At 39.7% G+C, this 27477-nt stretch overlaps 1 protein-coding gene across 3 annotated transcripts in view; it reads left to right on the forward strand.

Annotated features, from left to right (window-relative positions):
- Positions 1-27477, forward strand: part of GRAMD4 (GRAM domain containing 4) — a 2037033-nt gene that overhangs the window by 1533039 nt on the left and 476517 nt on the right. The gene's annotated exons all lie outside the window — the stretch shown is intronic.

A 27477-nucleotide genomic window follows, 5' to 3' on the forward strand; every position in this document is an offset into this window, starting at 1 on the left:
GAAATTGTTTCAGTCAAACAAAATTTTACAGGATAATTAGACTTCATTTTTTAGAACTGAACAAAGTGACCTTAAAATGCTTTTGTAATGTAAAGTGAGGAAAGGAAACGGTATGTATTTGAATGATGGTATGATAAAGCATTAGATTTTAATAACTGAGTGACTAGACTGATACAAATGGGTCACTTTTAGTCATGGCAGGAATATAAAGTTTTTAGTGCAAGGTATAGGATTATTTTATGTCCGGGGAAAATTTAAGTATCACTAACTGACCCTAAAAGTCCCCTTCCCCTTCCCTAAACATACATTTCCAAATCACTCCCTAACCCTAAAATTATCTTCCCCTCTCTAAACCTAAAATTCTACTTTCAGTCCTTAATACTAAACTATACTCTCTCATTCCCTAAACCTATAGTCCCTGATTGCTCCCTAATCTTAAACTCCCTTCACAATCATTGCATAAAAACCTAATCTAACCTTCTGCTACCTCCACATAGCTGCCACATGTAATTGACTTGAATTAAAGTATTTGGGCAAGGTATGGCAGTTCCAGTTTCTCCCTGCACAGCTACTGCACCGTGCCCAACCCTTTGTGTGTTCGAGCATGAACAGCAACCAGTGCTGGCTGCAAGAAGGTAGAGTCCTTCATTGTAAGGCTATTGTCTTTAAGCAGATGAGATGTGGACGCTTGTAGATAGTCTGTGTGACTTCAAACTTTGTAATCTAAGCCAGGTTCAGATTAGTACCCCTCCAGATTTTGAAAGTATTTGGTAGACATGATACATGCCTTCTGAGAATTCAAGGGTTTGTAGAATCACAAAAGTTTCTTGTGCTTTGCATTCCAGAGTCTTCCGTTTTAATATGGATTTGATCATTCTTAAATTGTTCTCTGCCCAATAGATTGTAACTAGTACTTTCTTACGATGCAGAAGAACCTGCTAGGGCTTCAGTAGTTGGCTGCTTGAATTTTGATAACCCCCACTCAAGCTCTCTGTCCTTGTGCTTCCTGTGGAATGTACCTTGTACTGACTGCATCCTCTAGGAATTTATATCAGCTGTAATTATTCCTGACAGTTATTTATCTCACTCAACTGTGTCCTGAAGTGCTGTAAGTTCTTTCTGCAGTTGGATTGTGCTTAGGAACTGATTTTGTATTGGTGACATGGACCTCCTTTTCATGTAGGATTCATTCTCTTACATTCTTTTGTCAGCTGAGACTGATTGCATTGTACATCTTCTTCATTGTAAAAGACTGCTAAGCACAATAATGGAACACTCCAGTACAGGTGGCTGCAGAATTGTGATTTGACAGATTTCTTTATAATGTCAGACCCGTGATGCAAACACCTGACATAATCAACCTTCTTTTCTAGTTTAAAACTAGGACTCCCTCCAGCTGGAGCAGAGATGGTTAAGGCCATGGGCTGTAGTTCCTGTGGTACAAGGTTTGATTCCCTTAGCCCTCATTTGTCTACTGTGTGACCCTGACCCATTCATTTAACCAGACATTGCTCCCTGGTTGCCTGTGAAAAGGACTAGTTAACAAGTGGGCATTTAATTATTTATTCAGCTGCAAGGCAGATCCTAATGATGGATGCCTTTGAAGGACAGAGGTTCACCTGGAGAAGTCTGCAGTCTTTGCAACCAAGGGTTGCTTGTTAAATGCCTGCACATCAAAGGAATTATCTCTGCAATTTAAGTTCTAAATGTTAATCTGCTATTGTAAACTCTACTAAGTATGGTTGCAGAGTGGTACTTGATTAAATAGAATGAAACAAGAGTCTGCTGTCTCTGCAGAAGGGCAATTAAAGTCCAGTAATGGGAATTGCACAGCACATTCCCCTAATGATGGTTCACATCTCAGAGAAACTCTTCTCTGAATACCTTGAGTCATCATCAAAACTTGTGCCTGAGCATCAGAATTTACCCTGATGATGCAAAGACTGTCTTCAGGTCCTGACATTTTCCTATGAATGGACCTTTCAGACATTGGGAAAATGTAGTGTTTTACATATTTTTTCCAGCAAAAGAAGGTAATGTGTGTGTGGTGGAGGGATTTTACCTGCACTGGATGATAATGGTTCATGTGTACCTTCTACGCATTTCCACTACCTTGCCTCCTTTTGGTGGTATTCAAACTAAAGAACCACAAACTCATTCTGATTCTACCCTGTTAGCCCAAAAGAACTTTTTTTTTTTAAAGCATACAAACCAAAGAAGGACCAGGAGTAGGCTGTAGATTCCAGTAAAACGATTATTTATTGTAGAACAGACCACAGAATAAAAAACATAAGCGCTTTCGTAGGTGTCTATATTAGAAAATTTCGAGTGTTCTAATATTGACCCGTTTTTCCTAGGGAAAGAATTTGGTTGTCTGTTTCTGTTGCTTCGGTATTTTCAGCGCTGTGGTGGAAAGTTACGGGTCGAGTTCAGGTACGTGTGCGATTGTGTGGACGTGAGGGTTAGGTGAGTTAGGGTTAGGGCGCGGGTCAGGTAAGTGTGCGATTGTGTGGACGTGAGGGTTAGGACAGGGTAGGTGAGTTAGGGTTAGGGCGTGGGTGAGGTGACTGTGTGATAGTGACGGACCTTAGGGTTTGGGTTAAGGTAAGTGGATAGTTAGTGGTGTATGTATAGTTTAGTGTAGGGTTAGGTGTAAGAGTTTAGGTGTGTGTGTGTGTGTGTGTGTGTGTGGATTGCTGTTTGGTGTGCTTGTGTTGTGTGTATGTGTTTTGGAACAGAAAATTTTTTTCCCTAGGAAAAAATGTGCTGTTCTGAATGTTCAATGTTTTAAATTTTCGATTCATAGGGTTCGATATTAGAACACTCGAAATTTTGAATGTTCGGTGGTCTAATATAGACCCTTTCGTAGGTGTGTACCCCACTTCATCAGATGTAAATATGTTGCATCTTAACCTTCATTTTATACTCCGAAAGCACTAGTCACATGCTATTAGATAATCACATGACCCAAATATTTAAAGCCATACATACATATATACCTTATATGTAATTGTAATCACTCTCTTATGAAAAATAACAGCAATATATTCAGAATAATTTCATACAAAAATACATATATAAAACTTCGTATAAAGAACACATACATAAAAAAAACTGACTTTTCCAATAAGAATAAATGCAAGAAATACACAAAATTCATCTAAAGAGGGGCTTTTTCTTTAATATAGGCTTCAGGGGTACATAGTCATTCAGGCCATGTCCACTGTCTGCCTTAAGCCTTACAATCCATTTGGCTTCCAAAGCCTCTGTCTTGTTGCGGACATCGCCGCCCCTGATACTTTCATACACCCTCCCTATTACAAGAAATTTAAAAGTATGTTCATCGTCAGCCGCACCAACATATTTAGATAGTGCACTTACTCTGTCCTTTCTATTAATGTGTGGTACACGTTTCCTAATCCGGTCTTTAAACACTGTTAGTTTTACCAGCATAAAATTTCAAATATTTCAAACAATGGGCAAGATACACTACATGTTTGGTGTTACATGAAGTAGAAACATTAAAATTATACTGTCTTTTTTCATCTGGATGCATAAACTTGGTACTAATGTCCAAGTAACTACAAAAATTACAATGCCTACACATAGTCAGACCTCCATTTTCTAAGGCTTTAGCCATACTCCTTGGGAAACATAACTTTCTTTTAAGGGAGAGCTCATTCCTGAACAAAATTGAGGTTATTGTTCTAGAATGTTACTGACACCCTTATCAGACGTCAGAATTCCCCAATTTTTCCTAACTATGCCCATGTAGGTCTGTACATCAAGTGAATAATATAAGGGCATCCTGAGCATCCCTTTGTTACTAGCTTTCCTAGTGACCTTCCTCTTAGAGAAATATGGTTGTGCCACTGAATCTCTGAGTCTGGTTACCTCTTCTACATTATTCTTCACCATCTGGCCATCATAGCCCCTCTCCATCAATTCATTGGTAATACCTTCAGTACATCTCAAGAAGACAGACTCCTTCCCATTGAGTCTAGAGACTCTTAAAGCCTGGTTCCGTACCACACTCTTGAAAATATATGGGGGGGTGCACACTGTCATATGATAGTAAACTTTTGACATGACATGGATCCCTGTATTGTTTCGTGCACAGTCTATTATTCTCATCTACCAGAACTGCCACATCCAGAAAATGTATGACCTTGTCAGAGTATGTAAATGTGAACCTTACAAATGCAGTGCTTTCATTAACATACTTGATAAATTCGGTTAACTGTTGCATAGTTCCACTCCACACAATAAAAAGGTCATCTACAAACCTTCTGAAAAAAGATGTATTTGCTAAAATGACTTCTTAACATATATTCAGATTCCCAGACCACCATTACAGCATTGGTGTAGCTATTGGCACACGAATTGCCCATAGCTACGCCATTGTTCTGCCAATAAAACACATCCCCAAATAAAAATACATTATAACATAACACTAGCTCAAGCAAATCCTTGATGAGTTTGATCTGTCTGGCTTCAAAACTCTAGAGTATGTCCCAAGAAACCTCTCTATGCTATCTATACCCGAATCATTCAGAATCACGTTGAAAAGTGATACTACATCCATGGTGACCAAGATGCAACTATCCCTATCACTCAGTACTTGCACGTGTTCAAATAAGTCAGTTAAAAATGTTCAGTATCTCTTAGTACCTGTGGTACCTCATTAAGTAAGGGTCTCAGATTCTTCTTTATATATATATATATATATATATGGAGATGGACTCCGTGGACCACCCTCTCCCAGAGACCATCAGTCTCATTGTTGTACAGATTTTATCCTTGTGAATCTTGGGTAACCCCTGTATACAGGGAATAAGAGGATGTTCTATAAGGAAGTAATCCTGTAATTCCTTAGTTATGGAGCCTTCACTCAATAATGCATCCAATTTCAATTTAATCTGGTGCATCATTATATCAATCTTTGTACGAGTAATCTTTGTATAGAAACTAACATCACATAACATGTTAAGCATAGCATGTTCATATTTGCTAGCATCCATGATGACAATAGGCCCACCCTTATCCTTACAGAAAAATACAGATATAGTGATGAGCTACTGTCCTATGAAGTAGGACATAACTTTCTTGTTGGTGTTTTGTGACCTAGTGGTGAGCAAGAGCTGTAATATAATAGATTAATCAGGAAGTGCCTTAAAGGGTTCCTGTATTTGAAGTATTCTGTCAGAACATCAGTCCTTCCTTGGAACTTGAAACATACCCTTAAAACTCTTATGTTTCCATCATTTAGACCACTTGTTTTTTGTCAATCAGATTTTGCCTTATGTAAAGGTCCATATTTGATGTCCATAGTGATAGTCTCCCTACCAAACAAGTCTATATTTTCTCCCAGAGGTGATTTCTGAAATTTCCTTAAACAAAATTGTGCATCCTTATTTCTCCACAAGGTTTTTGTGAGAATGTAAATAAAATTAATTTTGTTACTATGTACATTTAACAAATATGTACACTTTGTTTTTCTTTCATTCTGCTGTATTGCCTACATTCTTTATAAATGATGTTATTGTAAAGCCCTAGAAGAGGTCACATTTGCATAATCTGGAAGTACGTGGTTGAATCAAATTGTGTTTCACAAAGGGGAACTTGAACGATCATGTAAGGTATTCTGTGCAAGGGCAGCAAATGTAAATAACTCTAGAAGAAAACTGATTATCTGTGAAAGAATGCCTTTTTGATCGATTGGCAATTTTTTTGTTGCATTCAACCTTTGATCTCTATGAATGAAGAGTAAACTTGAGACAAATCAGTTTCTTCATACAGTTAGAGTTGGAATTGTGCTTAGTATCTCATCAGACAGCATCACCTTTTGTCATAAGTTTGTAGCTGTAAATTTTATGTATGCCATGTAAAACCATTTTTCCTTGTATTTTACAAACAAATGTTTGCCCTTAAAAAAAGGAGTACAGCTGTCAAGTTAACATTTTTTTTGCAAAGGCCTCTGCTACTGCTGTAGCACAGAAGAAAAACATCTATCCTGTAGTTGTAATGAGAAATTTAAATGTATGCACCTTCTTTTAGGAGGGGAGAGAGTTGGTAATACTATCAGGTGACAATGAATTGGCAAAGTCAGGTAAGGAGCTGAGTTCTTAAAGCATCCATTCAGTTGTTCCAAGTCTGTGTCATTCTGTCTGTTTTACCAAAGTAATGCAAAAAGCTGTGTGTGTGTGGCCTGGTTCCATGGCATATAGGGATGAAGCTTTTACCGCAACCCAGGTGGCCAAGGATTTAATAGTGACCATGGCAGTAGAGCTGCCAGACTGGGAAGGACAGGAGTAAAGAGACATGGCCTACTTGCCCCTTCTTGGGGGAAGGGTAGCCACCACTAGCAGAGCACACAGGGAGGTGTGATTTCTCAGATGGATACTATGGAAATCACCTCCTGTGCCTAAAGGAAGGGAGCAGGGCTGCTTGTTGGAAATGTGCCTTGCAGAAGTGAAGGGCATCCAATGCAGTCAGTCTATTGCACATCCCCTTTCTACTCTACTAACAGAGTATACACCTGGGCAAACTTTAAGGCTTAAGAAGAAAAGCCTTGAACCACCCCTGAAGAATGTCTGTATGATGGCTCCTCCTGTATAATTCTCACTCTGATGATGAAGAATGAATGGGCCTATTGGCCAGGAGGGAGCTAATGATCAATAGGCAGTGGGGGCAGTGTGTGTCAAAAAATAGCTGACTGTTTAGAGAAGGGGATGCAGCTTATTTTAGTATATTTGTAAAGTAAACCAGTTACACATCTTTCTCCAACAACTTGCTTCGTGGAATGTACCTAAAGCAGTTGTATCTTTTTGTGGTCTTGTGTAGTTTTGGGATGAGTCTTAAACTGTTTTACACAGTTTAATTTCTCCAAGCCTTTTGGGTTTCCAGTACCATGACAGAAATGGACCCCTTTCTCATGTCAAGGTATGATTAAAGTTTATGAAATTAGTATTGTTTCAGTCTTTGAGCTTAGCTAGAAGTGCTCTTTGCAGCACCCACATTGTGCCCAGAACTGACTCCTCCTGCAGTTCATATGGAGTTACATGTATCGCTAGCATATCTAAATGCAACTGCAAATTCTTTTTATGAGACCCGTTGCTCTGCTACTGTTGGAACTGTCTGGGTATCTTTCTTCCACATTGCTGTCATTTCTGCCTGCATATCCTGGTATTTTATGACTTTGTGTGTCTGTACGTAACTCACTGTAATCACTGGGTATAGCAGTTTCAATGATCAATGCTACTTTTGTCTTCTTTTCATTGACTATTATATTTATTTGTTTGTTTATTTATTTATTTATTTACTTGCCTTTGTTTACCAAGAAAGTCCAACTGGGTAATACTCATTTTTAGCGGATAACCAGGGAGAAAAGCTCCATTTGTTTACATTGCGTTATACTTCCAGTTAAACACAGCAAAGTTACATTTCTATTTAGATTTATAGACATGTAGTAATTACGTTATACGTTCTAAAATTTTCCAGAGGTAGAAGTTACTAAAGAGAGAGCCCACATGCAGCTTAGTGGATTGTACAGGCAGCAGTTATGTATAAAAACTGTTTTGTCATTTCAGTGAGAGTTTGAGAGTGTTCTGTTTAAGGAGAGTATTGTACAGTGAGCACAAAGTCTTAACCTTGTGATGAGCATGCACAGGACTAGGGTTGGTTAAGATGTTGTTTAAGCAGTGGTTTAAAACTATTGAGTTTGTCAGAGAGTTTATTTGTGTGGGATACAATTCCAGAGTTTTGCACTGTATTGGGAGTAGAGTGTGTGTCCTACAACTTTATTTGACTCATTTGTGAGTAGTAAGAATTTTTACTAAAATGGAATACAAGGTCTAAGGACCTGAATTTTGTCTGTGACATAAACAGAACGTGCTGCATTGACAGATATCCCTGGGATTCAGTAACGCCTACACTAAATGTGCGCCGTTCTGAGTGAACAGACAAAACAGACTTAACTCGCATCTTCTTCCTCTGATTTTTAGTTTTTACTGATATTCTTGCATTGCAACTTTAAATACTCACAAAGATTCATAAAGGTTACCACAAAGTGTAGACTACATCTACACTTCTTGTCATCTTTCTGAGTGACTAGAAAGCACAAAAAATGTGGTAAGAATATTCTTGAATACATATCGTGTACACTTAGTGTAGGTTTATTGAATCTGGTCCATGTCTCTCAAAGACTGCCCTTCCTATGGAATAGGCTTCCCATCCATGTGAAACTGAGTTTGTCTATTACCCAGTTTAAGGACAACCTATACAAATGGATGGGGAATAGGACATTTACACCAGGCCTAGCACCCATGTCCCTTTGGACAGAGGTAGCTTACTGATGTCTGGCCCTCAATGTTCTATTTGAATGCAGGACATCATTCTTTCGAGAAAATTTAGCTAGGCTTAGAAAGGTATTCTGGGTCATTAGACTAGTAACAGTGTTATGAATCTGTGAATGTCCCTTGCTGGACAGTAGGGCAGTAATAAGTTTTGTAGTGCAGGATATTTTTTCTGAATGAAAGAGTTTGCGTGCTGTAGTTAGTTGTGAATATGTTAGGTAGTTGTGCAGTTTCTGCCAATTCAGTTGCTTTAAGCTATGACAATAGTGAATCTTATGAGGGAGACTGATGACAAATTTACCTATTTTGTTGTAACAGGAGGCAAGTTTCTCTCTTTAAGTATTGTTTGTTGGTTAAGATTGGAGCTGCATATAAGACAGTTGGCAGTAAGAAGGTGGTGGCTAGAATTTTTCTTGCACTGTCTGTAAGGAATCCATTGACCCTATAAAGGGAGTCTAGTTTCTGGTGTGTAGATTTAATGGTGTGCAATATATGCTAGTCATAATTGAGATTATCATGTATTATAACTGTGACAAAGGGGATTACTGCCAGCACAGCTATTTGGAATTTTGTATATAATTATATGCAATTTGTGAATATCAACATCTATATAAGATGCTTCTTTTACAACTGTATTATAACTGTTTGTTTTGTATATCAAACTGATCTGTATAAACGTATGTTAAAAAGGTATTTTATAAAGTGCTTGTGCTTAAAATGTAACCACAGTGTGCCCTGCTGGAAGAGAACATAAATGTACATGCATTATTGTAACTATATTTAAATGTATATATTTTAAAAGTGGAAACTGGAATACAAGGGGTTAACTTCAGAAAAATGGCTGAAATTAATTTACTTTATAGACTAGGCCATAGACATAATGTCTGTACTAAGGAGCTTTCTGTATTGTGTTTAGGGTAGACTAATTACTGGTCTTGAAATGTGGAGGAATGCAATTGTTTTAGACTTCCAGCATCTGCCAAAGATCTGAGAAGAAACCTTTGTCTGTGTATTTTCACAGGTAGATGCTACATGCTGCCAGCAGTGGGGGTTTCACCTGGGGACTAGAGTCAGATGACAAGAAATGATGTCATTCTTCAAGCTATCCCAGCAGTAATATTTGAGATATTTATCTCAAAAGTCGCAGAGAGACTGAGCATTCTGTATTCTGTGTTGGACTTGACAAGAACCATTCACCACACATCTGCCTTGCTGTGATGAAGTAATTTACTAGGGAATAGTATAATTCTCTTATATATAGTCAGGAATATAGCAAAGGTTAGTTTAGATATTTTTATTTATTTGAGACTGTCCTGCAATGTTGTTTATGTATGGAGTATTTTCTTGTATTTTTTTTTTATTATTACTATATATATTTAAAGCTTTCATTGTGGCTGATCTGTGTAGAGATTTTAAATTTTGAGAGTACTTGCATATTTATTTGATGGTGTATGGTCCACTTCTAATAGTCTTGCTCTTGGTCAAACTGCCATTTGTATTAATATTAATATTACACAGTAAGATTGGACACTCTTTGTTGAGGGCCTTAAAGTAGCTGATAAGAAGTTGGCTGGTGGCAGTTAATAACTACCTTATAGTCTGGGCAAAAGGGAGCATAGCTAGTAAACCTATGACAGCTTTTCCCAGGTGTGTATCAGCTACTTTGGCAGGGATATAAAGCACTGGTTGGATAGAGAGGGTGCTTGGAGGTCTTCGCTTGGCCACTCAGCTGAGGTCTCAACTCTATAGCTGTGCCAGTGGGGAGTCTTATTTGGGGATCTGGAGAAAGAGGGAGAAACCAGCCCTGGACTGACTGTGTTCTCTGTGTGCTCTTAAGGGAAATTGCATTTGATGCAGATGCATCTGGAAATACTGTCTGTACCTCATCATCATCATCCCAGTGTACGTCCCCCACTTTTGCCAGTGGTGAGGATTGAGGCTCCTGGATTACTGGTCCAGTGATGGGTTGTCACAATAACAGCTAGAAGATTGCTGTGAGTTACAGTTTCAATGACAGTATCATTTGCTGACTGCATGGGAAAAGGTTGCTTTTGATTTTGGCAACTTTTTGAGATGAAAAGCATTAACTTGTTTGTCTTGGGGTTGAGTAGGAGGTTTTATTCTTTGTGCTAGGTTCTACAGCGAAGAAAGTTTTTTGGGTATTGTCTTGGAGCTTATTTTTTGTTGAGGTTGCACATATTAATGTTGAGTTGCCTGCCTACTGAACTAAACTAGCATGGTGAGTGGAGGTGAACAGGTTATTAATAAATATATTAAATAGGAAAGGACCCAGGATAGAGCCCTGAGGGACACCTGTAGTAACTAGTTGAAAGGTTGAGTAGGTTTGTTGCCATTTAATGGCTTGTTGCCTTCCAGATAGGTAACTAAGTAACCATGACAAGGAGGGCATATCTGGATTTTCTTGCATCTGTTTTCCTGGAGTGTTGATAATGGGTGATCCCATGTGATATAAACATCATTCTCTGTAATGCTTTGTAGCTAATGTTTCCAGTGCTTCTCAGCTACTTTAATATCGTAATGTTTGCACAATCCCCAATGCAACAGTTTTGCCACATTATCATGTCTTTCAGTATACAGACCCTCTGCCATGAGTGTATCAGACCCAGCAACAAGATGTGCAACTGTTTCCATTTCTGTTTTACAGAGCCTGCTTTTATCTGTTTCTCCGACATGGTTCAATGGACTTTGTAAACCAACGTGTAAGTAGTTCGCTGTCTTGGGCTGCCAATATTAACCTTTCTTCTTTTGGTTTAAATTCACCTCTCCTTAACCATTTCTGCATCAAATCATGATTGACATGAGGAAGTACCATGAGATTTATGTACTTGCCACAGTAGTTATGTCTTTTGATGTTTCTTGCCTTCTTATATTCTTTCTTTTTGTTTTTTGGCTCATTCAGTTGCTGCCTGTCTTTTTTTTTTTCTACTTTGGTTTGATTTTTATTCCCGCGTGACAGCGAGATGCTTTTGCGAAATTAAGCAGAGAAGCCATCTTAAACTACTTTTCCTCATGTTTTAAAGCTTTCACTATGTTTGGATCTGGTGAGGTCAGCAGATATGTATGCAGTCCCATGATTGCAGATCTATATATATGCAATCAGTTTTGAGGAGGCCCATACCTCCTTCAGAATGAGGAGTATTTAATCTTGAATGCAGTGACTTTTATGTTTCATTTGATAAGTATGAAGCATTTTTTCTTGTTTTCCTTTCCAACTCATCCAATACCTTTTGGGTCCAATCACCCCAAAACTGTATGTTAGAACAGAAAGAGCAAATTGGTTTATAACTTGGACTTGTTCGATGTCAGGACTTTTTTCACTATTAGCTTTAATCTTCTAAAATATTTCTTACTGAGTTTTGTTCACATTTGTTCGTGTTTTTGTTGTTGGTCCTTCATCAGTTCCTAAATATTTATACACTCCCTTCTGCTCGTTTTTATATTACATTCCTATGCCAGAATGATGTTTTCATGATGCTGCAGCTCTCCTGTTTTAAATGTTACTTTTGCACATTTATCAAGAACAAATTGCTTTTTTTATTATCTGAGAAAGCTTTAACCACTTGCATTTGTGCTTTCATCTCTTCATCTTATAAACTATACAGTTTAAAGACATCCACATAAAGATAAGTCTTTACACTTGCATGTTTTCTGGGAGCTAAATTGTAACTATGGCCTAATCTGTTAAGTTTAATGGATTAAGGGCAAGACAAAAGAGCAGCGGTGACAAAGTCACACTGGAATATCCCTCTTTGAATTTTTATCTCTGGCATAATAATTTGTCCTTTATCATGGCTTAGCAGTAAAATGGGTTGCCACTGTTTCATGGTCACTGTAATGTAATTGATCAATGTAGGGTGCATCTTGTACCTCTGCAAGCATTCCTTTATCCATGAATGTGGGATGCTGTCAAATGCATTTTTTTGTAACCTAACCATGCTATACGTAATTCTTCCCCTTTTTCCTTCTAAATGAATATACACCTTTTCCCGTCAAAATGACTATAAACTCTGTTGGCATCATTTCAGTTATATAGTCTGTACATCATCAGAAGGCAAGTTGTTGGTCTGCAGTTTTTAGGATGGCTTGCAGGTTCACGCTTGAGGACTATTGTTTTTCCTGTTGTTAACCAGATTGGTGTGTGTGTGCATGTGCAATGCACATATAAATAGCTCTTACTCTGGGCAAAATCTTTGCGTAAAGATGATAATACTTTTAGCCAGATGCATTTAGTGCATCAGGGCCTGGGGTTTTGCAATTAAGAACTTTTCTTAATTTTGATTCAATTTCACTAGCCATTTCTTTATTCCATTTCATATGCATTTGAACGTCTTACTGTTTCTTTTAGTACTGCTATCCATTCAGCATTTTTGCTATGTTCCACAGAGTCTTCATAGATATTTCTCCAAAATCTGTTTCCTCTTTTTTGGTAGTTTATCCATTCCTTTTGCTTAGTTTCCCATTTCTTTATAAAACTTTTGGATCATCAGTTGAGTTGCTTATTTTGTACTTTTCCTTCATTTATATTTTTCTGCCAGTGCTGATATCCTTAGTTTATTACTTGCAATAGTGATTGTTAGATCCTGGTCCGTTCTGATAATGTGCATTGCTTTTATCACGTCTGTCTTTCTATGTGTTTTTGTTGATCTGTTCCCTCTTTTATACTCTTCTTACAGTGACACTTCTTGTCTTAATTGTTATATAGTTTTCTGTATTCAGTGCTTCCATGATGGCATTTTATTTCTTCCCTTCTTTTCCCTTATTATTCTGCATTTTTGTGGTAAGACTTTATCTGTTGTTAAATTAGCTACACAGTAATCCTATTTACTTCTGTTACATCACCTGAATTCTTCTTAATAGTCTTGATTACTGTGTTCATCTGTTTGATCAGACTTTTAACATTTTGGGTCTTTCTTACTTTCTGTAATCTGTTTCTTTCATTGATCTTAGTATGTCTATCCAACTCTATTAAATCAAGCAATTCTTTCCTTAGATCTTTTTCTTATAAACTGAGGGCATATTCTTTGCTCTGTTTACTATGGGCTCTTTTGTATGAAAAGTCACTGTCCTATCACTCCATAACATTGACTGCATCAAAGTTGCCACTGTTTCCTTCTTCTCCCCTTGCTTTGCAACTCCAGCTAAAGTTCATACTAAAGGCTCCAGAGCATCTTCATGGGGGCAAGTGATCAGATAATTCCTGTTCCACCTGTTTCTCCTTAATTTGGGGACTCATTGTTTCATCATGCTGTGTGACGTTACCAGAGTTGGATTTTCTATACTAAATCCATTGCTTTGCAGGTAATCTGTAATTTGTTTCTAGTTCTTTAACTTCTCCATGACTAATCCTTTTATACTTTCCCCCTTTGCTTTCTTATTTTTTATATTGTGAAATTTTCTATCTGGATGCCTTTGTCTGTATTTCTCTTCAAATATATTTGGATCTGCCTTTTTTGTATTGATTAGCAATATTGCACCATGTCAGATTTGTTTTTCTTTTCCACGTTTTTCTTTTTTATACCTTTAAAAACATCTCTAGAGTTTTTCTTTATATTTTCGAAATTCCTCTGTCTCTTTTTTTCCCAAGTGGACCAAAGTTTGTTTTTTTTTTGTTTTTAATCTATGTAATGTCTTTTCATGGATCTATTGCATTAATGAGCACAAATTTGCATTTGAAGCTTTAGACAGTTTTTCTTGTGTAAGCATTTTTCCTCTAATTTCTTTCTCATTTTGTTTTGAATATCTTCTATCTGGAAAAGCTCGGCTTCTTGTATAATAGTAACAGTGCGTCCTTTATTCCTTATCCTCAGTAGTCCGCACGGTCATCTTTATGGCTGTCTTTTTGGCCTGAGAGCTGTTGTGGCCTACTACTTTCTACATCGGGGGGGGGGGCATCTTCCCCTTTATCCTGGCCTAACTCCATTATAGGCACATTTCCATGTCTTGAGGATTCTACACTATCATTTCTTCCAGTCCAGGCAGCAGTGCACATACCACATTTGGTCACTTTTTTTTATCCTGGGTCTTGTGTACCCAGCTGTCTTTTTTATTTTATAACCTACTTGTGTCTGTGATATCCTTGGTGAGATTTTGTGAAAACAGGTCCACCACGTGAAGGTGCTTACCACAACTTGAGGATAAATTCAATTCTAGCAATGCTACTCTCCTTTTCATGCTGATTTTATCATCTCTCCATTCAGACTCCTTTACACTGTATGCTTTTTGTAATATTTGCCTATAAGTATGGTGTATATGACATATGACTCTAAACTGGAGGCTAGACAAGAAGGAATATATTGGTGCAGGAAATAGCTCTAACTAATGGGCGCAAGCTACTCAAATGTTGAATACATCTGAGTTGCATCAGAAAAAAAATATATAGAGAGAGAGAATGTACTTTCCAGCCTGATGCCATTGCATAGTTATTCTGTGACCCAGACGGACTACGTCTAGGTGCAGATGATGATGATCAAGCTTAACGCTTTTAGAGTAGCTTCTTAAAATGTGTTAACATTTATTTTTATACATCAGCTTTTTTATTCTCTTTTATTGTAAATATTTGTATTGTATGTCAGCATTTTTGATTCCATTTATTTTCCTTTTTCATATCGGATCATTCTGTAATGTACAGATGCATTGTATCTAACTTTCTTTGAGGGTTAACTTCTGTATAGCATTTATAGATTTTTTTGTGATAATAAAATTTCAGTAGTGTTCAGTAGAATGTGCCCCACATAGGCATGTGTATTTCAGAATTTCTGTTTTTCACCTACTTCTGCCCTAGCACCCCTTATTTCTACCACAGTGACATTTAATGTTTTCCTACCTTTAAAATGCAGAAACCCTATATTCAGTAAGGCTACAGTCATAGTTTCAGTGTCCAGGAGGGGACTTCAGTTGACCACCTCTACACAGTTTTAATAACAGCAACAATTTAAAAAATTAACACCCTCTTGTTCTTTGGAATTGGGTTGTTTTATAAACATGGGATAATTTCTGGATAATTTTTGTATTTGTTTTGTTGACTGCTTAATGAATGTGTAAGCTTTGGCTTTTGTTTTTTCCCCAAAGCATCAAGGTAACTGATAATAAATATGTATATATATATATATATATATATATAAAATATTGCAGTACAATAGTCAGTATTACATATTGACTGTTGTACTGCAACAGTAATTGTTAGTAGATTTATTTGAGATACTTCTAAAAGTGATATTTATTTGTTTATTTTTGTTGATTAGGAAAGTTCAGTGGCCACTTTCAAAGGAGAGGAGACCCAAGGAGAAAAGCTCCACAAAAATTACATGAATGCATAATTAGTAGAATTTTTACAGCAGCAGTTAAAATTGGTTCAGTGACAACACCTTATACACATATATTCATTGGCAACAATTATACAGTTGTATACCAATATATTTACAAGGCTGAGAACTGTTATGTTGAGACATTACAGGGGTTATAGTTAATGTTATGTGAGATAGTGAAGGTGGGGAGAGAAACAGAATGAACAGTTAAGAGCATATGAAAGAAAGGTGGGTAGTATTTTACCTAGTGGGTGGAGAAAGGGTTATAGCAGAGCTGTCTGCTAAAATGTATAAGGATGCATGTAATGGTTAGACTGGTGGAGAGCAGAAAAGTATCAGATGAAGAGGAGGTTTGAGTTCATGCAGTGAAAACAACTTACCCGGTGAGTAAGGTAAGCAGAGCAAGGATTGGCATAGATGCTGCTTGAGCAAGGTTTTGAAGTTGTTTACCTTTTCTGTCTGTTTAGTAGGGAATGTCATTCCATGGTTTGGGTACATAATGAGAATAGAGGGAATTTCCAGCAGTGTTATATGATTTACTGATAGGTACTTGGAGTTTATTGCTTGAACAGAAGTTTCTAGTTAGGAGATTAGTACAATTGAGTGTATACTAATGCTGGGCATTTGTGAAGGGAGTATAAACAGTGAAAAGTTGCAAGTTGATTTGGTAGTTGCAAGGCAAAGATGTGTTTTACAAGAAAAGATGGTTGCGAATTTAGCTACTTCATAGTAGCATGAAGCCAGTTTAGATGTATAAGTAGTGCAGATGTTTGTTAGAATAGTGGAAGAATATAGTAGTGCTGAAAAAAGGTAGGATGATGTTAAGAAAGTCCTTGCGGTGTCTGTTAAACATTGCTTGGCCTTGTATAGGGAGACAAGTTTTTGATGAATTTTACTAATGGCTTGTAGTGTAAGGTAGTCAAACTTAAGGCTGTCCTTAAGTACAACCCCTGGTAGCTTGGCCTGACTTACTGTTTTGAGTGTTGGGTTGTTGCATGAGGAAATGTGAAATGCATGCTTCTGGTTAAGGAACTGTTTCTGGTTAAGTTTCTGTCACATCTGTGTCACTGCTAGACAGGGGCACAGTAAACTAATTCTATTATATAAGGGGACCTTCATTGTGTCACTACTAGACAGAGGCACAGTATTCTAAATTTATTCTGTACATTTTTTGTACCATTTCATGGGGTGGCAAAAGCCACATCACTATGGCTAGGCTTACAAATGCCCCAGGGCAGATAGCCTAGTACTATACTATGAAAGTATGAACTGTTTTAGGGTGAAGAGCATGCCTTTGGTTTTGTTAAGGTCAAGAAGTAATTTGAGAGTTTTTAAGCCAGAATTCAGTGACATTAAGAGTTGTGGGTGATCTTCTGAAGTTTAGCTAAGTGGCAGAGAAGATAATCATTGAATCATCAGCATATTGTAAGCAAGTGGCAAGTTTGGCAACATTGTGAAGTTTATTTGTGAAAATGTTAAACGGAATGGAGCCAAGTCTTGAGCCTTGTGGAATACCAACAGAGACTATTTGTTATAGTGAAATACGAGTTTGTTGAACATCTGATGCTGAACCCTGTTACAGCAGGTTGTTGTAAAGACATATTCATCTAATTGTGATGTTCACAGAGCAGATGGTGGTACTCTTGCTTGCCAAAATCCATTTTTGTATATCCATGCTATAATAGTTACAGATGTTATCCCTTTACTGAACCTCTTGCATAGCATTGACTTGACATGCTCTATCTGTCCCCAAAGAAAGCAAGTATATAGTGATTTGTTCCCTGTCATAATAGTGACATGCATAGTGTTTCTTCTTCCCACTTGTAGCTGTTCTTGTATTAATTATAGCAATTAATGCAACTTTATCTGCATGCCTCTTACATTGAGGGTATCAGTTGTCTAGGGCAGAGACTAGTGTTGCATTTCAAAGGGAGTCTTTTCTATTTCAGCAGTTTCTGAGAATCTGCACTTTAAGCACAGTACTTGTTCTTCTAAGGCTGAAAAGTGCTGTAATTCAGTTGCTCATGGCACTTGTCATTAATATGCCTTATTCCTAACAGTTCTCTCCGATACTTCTCTGGCTGTTGCAGCCATCCAGTAAAGATTTACACATGCTCAGAGGACCTGAGTTTGTCATCTTGTATTCATCAGTAACTTTTTCCAAAACATAGTTGTCTGGATTGAAAAATAATTCTGCTTAACATTTGTAAAATACCTTGCTACAACAAGAGCCAGCAGATCTTATTATGCTGATTTATAATCTTAACTCCCAAATAAATTTCTTATTGCTGCATCCTCTCTTAGCCTATGTACCATACATATGTCACCCCTCGTCAGTCTGTAAGCTACTGAATACAAGCTGGACTTCTTCATTCTAGCATCATAGAGAGCAGATTATCGACTGCTTCTCTTCCTTTAGCACATGATTTCTCAATTCATAGATTTGTAGTTTCATAGGTGATTGCTAAGCTATAAGCCCAAAAGTCATTTTAAGCCTAGCCAAGCTTACCCCAGATTTACCAATTGCTGACGCATGTCAATACCTCAAGGAATTTTTATGGTTATGATATAGACTTGTACACATCATGCTCCTGTCGATTAGGCGACTTTGCTGTGGCCATTTGTTGTACCTCTGACCAGTCATTTTTAACCCTGACACCTCTGGTATAGTGCCTACAGCCACTCTGGACCAGGGTTTAGCCATGTCCTCTGCATCTGTTGGGGTCCCCTCGGTGAGCAAGGAAGAGCCACTCTTGTCAGTCCTGGGAAAGGAACAGGAAAGGTGTCTCTGTTGTGCCAGAATGCTGTACCCATCCCTGGGGAAGCTGCTGCTGCTGCCAGTAGTAACACTGTTGGCCCAATTTTTCTTGACAAAAATAAACAGAAAAGTAATTTATGGTAAAAGAAAGAGGGATTCCTCTCTTCCTGAAGAGAGTCAAGATTCTGAAATTGAACAGGAAGATAAATGGACAGATGCAGAGTTTTCTCCTCAGATTTCTGTCAGACTCCGAGGAGAGCTTTGTTTCTGGTTCTTCCTGTGCTGGGGATGTTCATCGTGTTACCCTGCTGCAGTCATCACACTTGGGTTATCCTGCCGTCAGGCGGTCCCACAGTCGGCCCGAATTCCAAAGTCTTGGTCCGGCGTCGGTTGCTGTCGCTTCTTCCCTGATGTCAGTGCGCCAGGGGTATATAAGGGGCATCCGACGCCATTTTCGTCGGTCTTTCTTGCCGAGCGGTGCCCGAAGCAGAAGCAGTTCGCAAGTGCCGGTCGGCCGACACCTGAGATTTTCGAATCGAGTTTCAGTCCGAAGTCTTCAAAGCTAAGTACCCCGTTGGGGAACCTTTTCTTGCCTCAGTCCGATGTCAGAAAAAGTTAATAATTGCATTTCTTGTGGAAACAAATACCTCATAAGGACTTTCATTCTTATTGTGTACCTTGCCTAGGCCCAGACCACGACGTCACTGGTTGTCGGTTTTGTGCTAGGTTCAATAAGCGAACTATAAAGCGACGCTTTGATTTCGCACGACACTACTTTGGTAGGAAATTTAATTACACTATGCCGTAGGAGCAACCGATTACCGGCGTGCATAAAAAACGCAAAGATAAAGACAGGCAGCCTAGATCCAAGCCAGACTCCGAGGCCTCGGCTGGGCCAGTCGCCAGTTCTCCGGTTTTCAGTGAGGCGCCTACGCAGCCCCTGACTACCACAGAATTGGAATCCCAGACTGCTTCGGATTCTCTAGAAGAGAGTTCTAGGCCGACGCAGCCTTTTTCTTTAGGCCCTACCGACGACATTGCGGAAGGAGAAGCCGGTGCTGTAGAAACACCTTCAGTTTCAGAAGGTGTCTTCAGACTGACTACTCTCACCATAAAATCTTATGCTAAGCTTAAGACTCCTCTAAAACCAAAAAAGACTGCACTTCAGTCTCCAGTTCAAGGCCCCATGCCTGAGAAACAGATGATTTCTTTGATCAGGGGTTCCCAACCCCCCCCCCCGACAAAAGGCCTAGACAAGAGGAGGATTATGCCTCCTCTGATCAAGTGTCTATTTCCTCAGGCTCCTCGGAGGAACAGGATTTCTCCTTTCCCCCTTATGAAGATTCTGATGCTGAAGATTCCATTCCCTCAGCTTCTCCCCCTGAAGATTATTCCTTTGGGGAAACCTTACATACCATGAGGGAACATTTCCACTGGGAAGGTCAGGACTACTTCGACTCAAAGAAAAGGCTCCGAGAGTTTCTTTTACTCCCCCAGCACAGACCTCTTGCTATCCCCCCAGTTTTAGACATTGTGAGTGATGTTTACATAGAATCTAGTCTAAATCCAGATTCTCTGCCTCCAGCTCCAGCCAAGCCAGATAGATACTATAGAGTGCCTGACTCGCACAAATTCCTTTACAAAAGCCCTGTTGCTGATCCAGAGACAATCTCCCAGGGTCCCAAAGGAGCTAAGGCTTCTATGGCTAAAAATCCTATACCCTCTGAAAGGGACTCCAGAGCACTAGATAGGTGGGGGAAGAAGGTTTACACCTCAGCTACTCTAGCTATGAGAGCACTAAGTTGTCAATTTCACATGCTTAAATACCAACAATTCCTAATGTCTCAAATAAAACAAAAGATGAGCACGCACCCTCAACAGTCTAAAATCAAGGAAATGCAGGATATGTTGCAAGCAGCTGAACAGGTGGGCAAACATACTTTACAATGTGGATTTGATTCCTTGGAAGCTTCCTGTATAGCAGCTGTTGCTGGGTCTGTTATACGTAGGCATGCTTGGCTAAAGGAACAAACTCTGCCTGATCATGTTAAAGCAAAGTTACTAGATGCACCCTTACAGCAGGATGTCTTATTTGGGGCTAAAGCAGAAGAGGTTTTGAAGAAAATGGAGGATAAGGCAAAATCTATGCAGACGGTCAAAGATTTCTTACAGGTACAACCCCCACGCTTCAGCAGAAATTGGCCAACAAAAAGTTGGTCCTTTCCAGCTTCTGACGGACCACAGAGGGGTAAATACAGGCGCCCAAGGGGCAGAGGACAAGCACAAATCCCTTACAAACCTCACCAATGGGGCACTGCAACACAGAAGGGAGGAGAAGACAGGCCCCAAACTACTAGAAGGCAAACACAATGACTTAACCCTCAAACTGCCAAGCAAAACTCTCTTGGCAGCTCCCTTGGGAGGAAAATTAGCACTTTTTGCAGACAACTGGCGTATCATCACAAAAGACAAATGGGTCCTAGACATTATCTCACAAGGATACAGATTCCATTTCCACACCTTGCCAAGGATAAAAGGAATGCCAGACCTGCCACAAAATCAATGGGCAGAGGCACAAAAACAAATTACAGCTCTCATGGACATGAGAGCCATTCAACTGGTACCTACACAGGAGCAAGGCCAAGGATTTTACTCAAGGCTCTTTCTAGTCCCTAGAAAGGACAATGCTTGGAGACCCATACTGGACCTTTCAATTCTAAATACCTTCTTTCAAGTACCCAAATTCAAGATGCTAACACTACAGCAGCTTCTTCCCATGTTGGGCAGGAAAGCTTGGCTAGTAACGTTGGACCTCAAGGAGGCATACCTGCATGTCCCTATCATACAAAATTGCAGAAGATACCTCCGTTTTATTGCAGGTTCAACCCATTACCAATTCTCTGCACTGCCCTTTGGCTTATCTACTGCGCCCAGGGTCTTCACAAAATGCCTGGCACTAGTAATTGCATACTGCGGACAAAGAGGAATTTAAATATATCCATACCTGGACGACTGCCTCATCCAAGCAGAAAGGAAGGACATTCTCTTACAACATCTTGCTTTTGTAAAACATCTTTTAAGTTGCCTAGGGTACACAGTAAACGAAAAGAAATCAAAACTAGTGCCCTCACAAAATATGACATTCTTGGGTGCCAGTTTGAATACAACGGCCCAGATGGCTTATCTGACGCCAGGCAAACTACTACAACTGACTTATTACTTCAAAACAATGGCAACAAAGACCCAACTCCCTGCAAGAAAAATTCTGCAGGCCTTGGGCTTCATGGCATCTTGCATACTACTAATACCATTTGCAAAACTGCATATGAGGAAATTACAATGGTACCTAAAAAGCGTATGGACTCAACACAGCCACAGCTTGGAAACAATGATACCTCTCATTCCCTGCCTTCAACAGAAGTTTCTATGGTCATCACAGGCATGTCACCTCAACAAGGGTCAGCCTTTCACCTTACCCCCAGCCAGGCAAATTATGACAACAGATGCATCGGACTATGCCTGGGGGGGCACACATGGCAGGATGATGCGTTCAAGGCATATGGATTGCAGATCAAAGAAATCTGCACATCAATCAAAAAGAAATGCTCGCTGTACAGAATGCCCTGACAGCCTTCAAGGACCTCTTACATCCAGGACAGCTTATAATAAGGACAGACAACACCACAGTAATGTGGTGCATAAACAAACAAGGCTTTACACACTCCTACCCTCTATGCAGGCAAACAATGACCTTGTGGAACACAGCACTGGCGTACCAAGTTCAATTACAAGCTCAATTCCTGCCAGGAAAAAAGAACACATTGGCAGACGACCTAAGCAGAAACATCAAGGATCCCCACGAGTGGAAACTGGATCCACAAGTATTTGCAATGATAACTCAAAAATGGGGGCTCCCAGACATAGACCTGCTTGCCAGCCCCCAAAACTATCAGCTACCAAAATTTTGCACAAGGACATTTCACCATCAAGCTTGGAAAGTGGACGCACTCTCATTCAGTTGGAAAATGCTGACAGTATATGCCTTCCCTCCATTGCCCCTTCTCAAAAAGATGCTGCTGAAAGTCAGGTTGGACAGACCCCGAATGATGCTCATTGCCCCAGACTGGCCACGCCAGCACTGGTACAGCAAGACAGTCACATTCTACACAGCCAGCTCAAAACCTTAAATTTGGCTGCATGGCAAATCCCCTAAGCAACCAGCCATCTCCTCTTTCACAAGCTGTTATGGATGTAATTCTGGAGGCCAAGAGGCCCAGCACCAGGAAAGCCTACTCAGGCAAATGGAAAAGGTTTTGCGCCTGGAACCAAGCTAAAGGCCAAAATACCCTTCAGCCGGACATACCTCAGATTCTACAATATCTAACTGAAATGTTACACAAAGGGCTTTCTTTTTCATCTATTAAGATCCACGCCTCAGCTATTTCAGCTCACTACAACACGGATCCTCCCTTATTTTCACATCCACTTCTAAGGCAGTTTCTCAGAGGGGCCAAAAACATTAGGCCTCCCAGGAGAGCACCAACACCAACTTGGGACATCAATTTTGTTCTGGAAAAACTTACATTACCTCCTTTTGAGCCAGCTTTCTCAGCTGACTTAAAGTTTATATCATGGAAGACTGCCCTGCTGCTAGCGATTACTTCAGCCAGAAGAGTCTCAGAGCTTCAGGCACTTATGGCAGTAGAGCCTTTCCTCATTTTTCATCAAGACAGAGTTTTTCTACGAACTAACCCCTCTTTTATGCCTAAGGTGGTATCCAGTGTGGCTCTAAATCAAACCATCAATTTACCCACTTTCTTTCCAAATCCACAGAACAAAGGAGAAAGACTCCTGCATTCCTTGGACATTCACAGGCAGCTACACTACTATTTGGATAAAACTAAAGTCTTCAGAAAATCTGATCAGCTTTTTGTATCCTATGCTACAGCATCACAAGGAAAGGCTATCTCAAAACAGACCATTTCCAAATGGATAGGACATTGCATACGTTTTTTCTACACCCACCATGGAAAACCAGTTCCTGCTAGCATAAGGCCCCACTCTACCAGGGCAGCAGCTACATCTACAGCCTTCCTCAGGGGGGTGACAACCAAGGATATTCTGGAAGCTGCAACTTGGAGTTCAGTACACACCTTCACCAGTACACACCTTCACCAAACACTATCACTTACCACTTTACTCTAAGACTAGAGCTGGCTTCGCCACTGCAGTTTTGCAGGGCCTCCTAGCCTCCTCTAATCCTGTTTGACTCCACCTCCCATCCTTAGCTTTGGGATTCAACCCAAGTGTGATGACTGCAGCAGGGTAACACGATGAACATAGTACAGTTTTGTACCTACCATAAATGTAGATGTTCAAGCGTATACCCTGCTGCAGTCCAGGTTACCCTCCCTCCATCCCCTCTGACCTAACTAATACCTTTCCATACCTTGGATTCTGATACAACATTTGTGCTGTATTTGCTTATAGCTGGAGGGATGTTTTGTTTGTGCTACACTTTTATTATTGGTACTATCTACTGTCCACCTTTTAGGGGGGCACCTGACATCTGGGGCAAGAAAGACTGAAGAAAATGGCGTCGGATGCCCCTTATATACCCCTGGTGCACTGACGTCAGGGAAGAAGCGACAGCAACCGACGCCGGACCAAGACTTTGGAATTCGGGCCGACTGTGGGACCGCCTGACGGCAGGATAACCCAAGTGTGATGACTGCAGCAGGGTATACACTCGAACATCTACATTTATGGTAGGTACAAAACTGTACTTTCTCTTTCTCTGAGACTTTTACTAGAATGTGGCAGTATTTTCAGTGCAATAGCACTGTGGTTTCTCAGTTCCACAGAAAATACCATGAGGTGTTAAAAAAGGAATTTCCAGAGCTTACACCCATTCATCTTGCCTGTGTGTTATAGAGCATGTGTGTGTTACTGCCTGCAATTTTCCTGATAGCCAGCTGCCCCTAAAAAGGCAGATAAGATGCATAAAGTTCCTCAGTCTTTTAAGTTTTTATACACTATTCCCAGACCTGATCCAGCACCTATAGTTTTAGTTGATCCCACTCCTGCTAAGCACGTAGTCAATTCCAGTCCTACTCTTTCTGATAAGGATGGGAAAATTGTTGATAAATATGGGCAAAAGTGTATACTTCTGCTAATTTGATTTTCAGAATGTGTCATGGTCATATTTTAAAGTTTGTTCTAATCTCAAAAGTATGAGGAATGTTTTACCTGCAGTTTCTTCTTGTAAGGATAAATTTGATTTAAATAATTTAGTTTCTTATATTGCCCAGGTCACTACTCATTGTTTGCAGTGTGTGTGTATGACTATGTTGATACTTCTTTCAGGGCTAAGGCCACTGGTTCTATTTTGAGGAAAATTGCATGGCTGCATTCTCAGAACGTCGCAGATGAAGTTAAAAATGAGATTTTAAATTTCTGTTTAGATAGAGATTTAGTTTTTGGTCCCTCTGCTGCAGAGGTGATGAAAAAGTGTGACAAAAGGGGTGAGCTGATCCAGGGAATCTGTAAGTTTTTTCAGCCCTCCTTTTTCAAATGTTTTAAGTGATTCTTTAACTCCACATCCAGTTTTGGCAAAAAGAATGAATAGTGTCTTCAAAGTGCAGGTAAACAGACATTTAAGAAGAATTGGCAAGGGGGTTTCAAAAAGAAGCCTCGAAACACCCAAAAAGCAAGGAAAGTCCAACAAGTTTGACTGACTTTTTAAGAGACTCTGTGACCTCCTTCCCACCCTGGCCCCTTTTTACTACCAGAAAGTCTGAATCTCAGTTTTTTTCTCTTTGACAGCAGATAGTTTCAGACACTTGGGCTCTGAAGATCATTTGTCAAGGTTACAGATGGCAGTGGGAGGAAATTCTTCCTTTCCAGGTGGTCATTCCTCATTCATCAGATCAGACTATCTTGTTTCCTTAGGTTCTTCATCATATGCTGTCCAAGGGGTGATAGAACCAGTTTCTCCTCCCCAGATGGGAAGTGTTTTTTAATTCAAGGATGTTCTTAGTGACAAAGAAAGAAAATACTTTGGGACCAGTTCTGGATCTTTCTTTCCCAAACCTATTTTTGATAGTACCCAAATTTATAATGTCACTTCATAATCTGTTACCTCTTCTTCCTCTTTCAAGTTTCCTGGTAAGACTAGAGTTAAAAGTTACTCATCACAGCCCTATTTTTCAAGAATTCAGATGTTTCTTAAGACTGTGTATGTCTGAATCACATTATCAGTTCTCTGCCTTATCCTTTGGAGTATTCACTGCACCAAGAGTGCTTACAAACTGTGTAGGTCCAGTTCTAGCTCATTGCAAGCTACAAGATTTCCATATTTAGATGGCTTTCTTTTCTTTGCAGTCTTTTTCAAAGTGTCAGTGGGTGAGAGATCTCTTACATAAGCTGGGATTCCAAGAGAACCTTCAAAAAGTCTTTCTTGACTCCTTCACACAGGATTGAGTTCCTGGGATGTCATCTAGACACCTCAGTTCTAAGATCTTTTCTTCCACAGGAAAAATTGATCTATATCTGTTTCTGTGGTTTTCACACTGTGAGGGAGTACCTCAGGATTTTGGGTCACATGGCTTCTGTGATTCTCATTATACCCTTAACAAGACTCCACATGAGAAAGATACAGTGATATCTGAAGTCTCATCAGTCCCAGCTCCAGCACCCCCTGCCTTTTCAAATCCCATTTCTGAGGTGTGTCAGAAGAGAAATCATTTGATGGAGACAACATATATCCTTAAATCCAGGACTGCCCTTCTTCCTCCCTCTTCTATAGCAGTCAGTCACAGACAAATCAGGCTTTGCTTGGGGAACAGTTTCAGGAATGATAAAAATACTGGGTATGTGAGATGGACACAAGCACACAAATGTCTAAGAGATAGTTGCCCTGATTAAGGCACTCAACTCTGAGTAATCTTTGGTCCCCGGAACTATTTCAAGTTGTTGCAGTCAATACCACAGTTGTGGTACATCAACAAGCAGGAGGGAACCAGGTTGTACCCTATTTGCAAGCTAGTTATGTTAGCTTGGTATATAATTTCACAACAGAGCCTCACTGTACTGACATCTAACATTCCATCAGAGTAAAATTATGTGGCAGGCAAGTTGAGCAGGACCAGAGCAGACCTTCATAAAAGGAAACTAGATCAAGGGGGTCTTCCAAGATTTGATCCATCTGTGGGAAGTTCCTCAAGTAGACCTCTTTGCCTCCTCTCTGAGCAATAACTGGCAAGATTCTGTTCTAGGACTGCATGAAAGAAGGCCTGGAAGACAAGATGCCTTTTTTTCTTGGTCCTGTATACTTTTCCCACCATTTCCACTAATACTTTGGTAATACTGAAGATTCAGAAGGAATCCCCCAAGTTCAATGTGGTGGCTCCCTTCTGGCAGGCAACCATGGTTCTCCCTTCTTTTGGGAATGGCCAGGGGCAATTGCTGCAAGCTTCCTCATAGACTGAATCGACTGAACTTCTGCTGACTGCCTGGATGATAGGGACTTAATTTCTTTGAGGTGCCTGTTTACTGAGGACATGCAGAAGGTACTAATAGAGGCGAGAAAACCTGCTACTAGAAAATCATATATTAGCAAATGGTCAAGGTTTTCTAATTGTTGCTAACAACATAGCATCCACTCAGGGCTACTTGTTCTCTGGTTTTACAATATTTATGTATGTTATTATCCTGTGACCTTTCTTATTCTTCCATCAAGGTTCATTTGTTGGCCATTTCAGCACGTCTGCCCATAGATCCTCCTCTTTCAGTGCAATCTCATGTCAGAATATTTTGAAAGGGGTTTGGCACAAGAGGTCTCCAAGTAAACCAGTGTCCCCTCCTTGGGATATTAATTTAGTGTTAGAGAAGCTAACACTTGCTCCCTTTGAGCCATATAACCTGGCTGAATTGAGGTTCTTAACATGGGACAAATTTTTACTGATTGCCAGGACATTTAGATAAGGAAAGCAAATGATACAGCTACACTGTTTGATAGGCAGCAGTATAACAAAGACAA

Source organism: Protopterus annectens, chromosome 11.part0 (genome assembly GCF_019279795.1).
Source record: "Protopterus annectens isolate FY-2018-M chromosome 11.part0, PAN1.0, whole genome shotgun sequence".
NCBI lineage: Eukaryota > Metazoa > Chordata > Ceratodontiformes > Protopteridae > Protopterus > Protopterus annectens.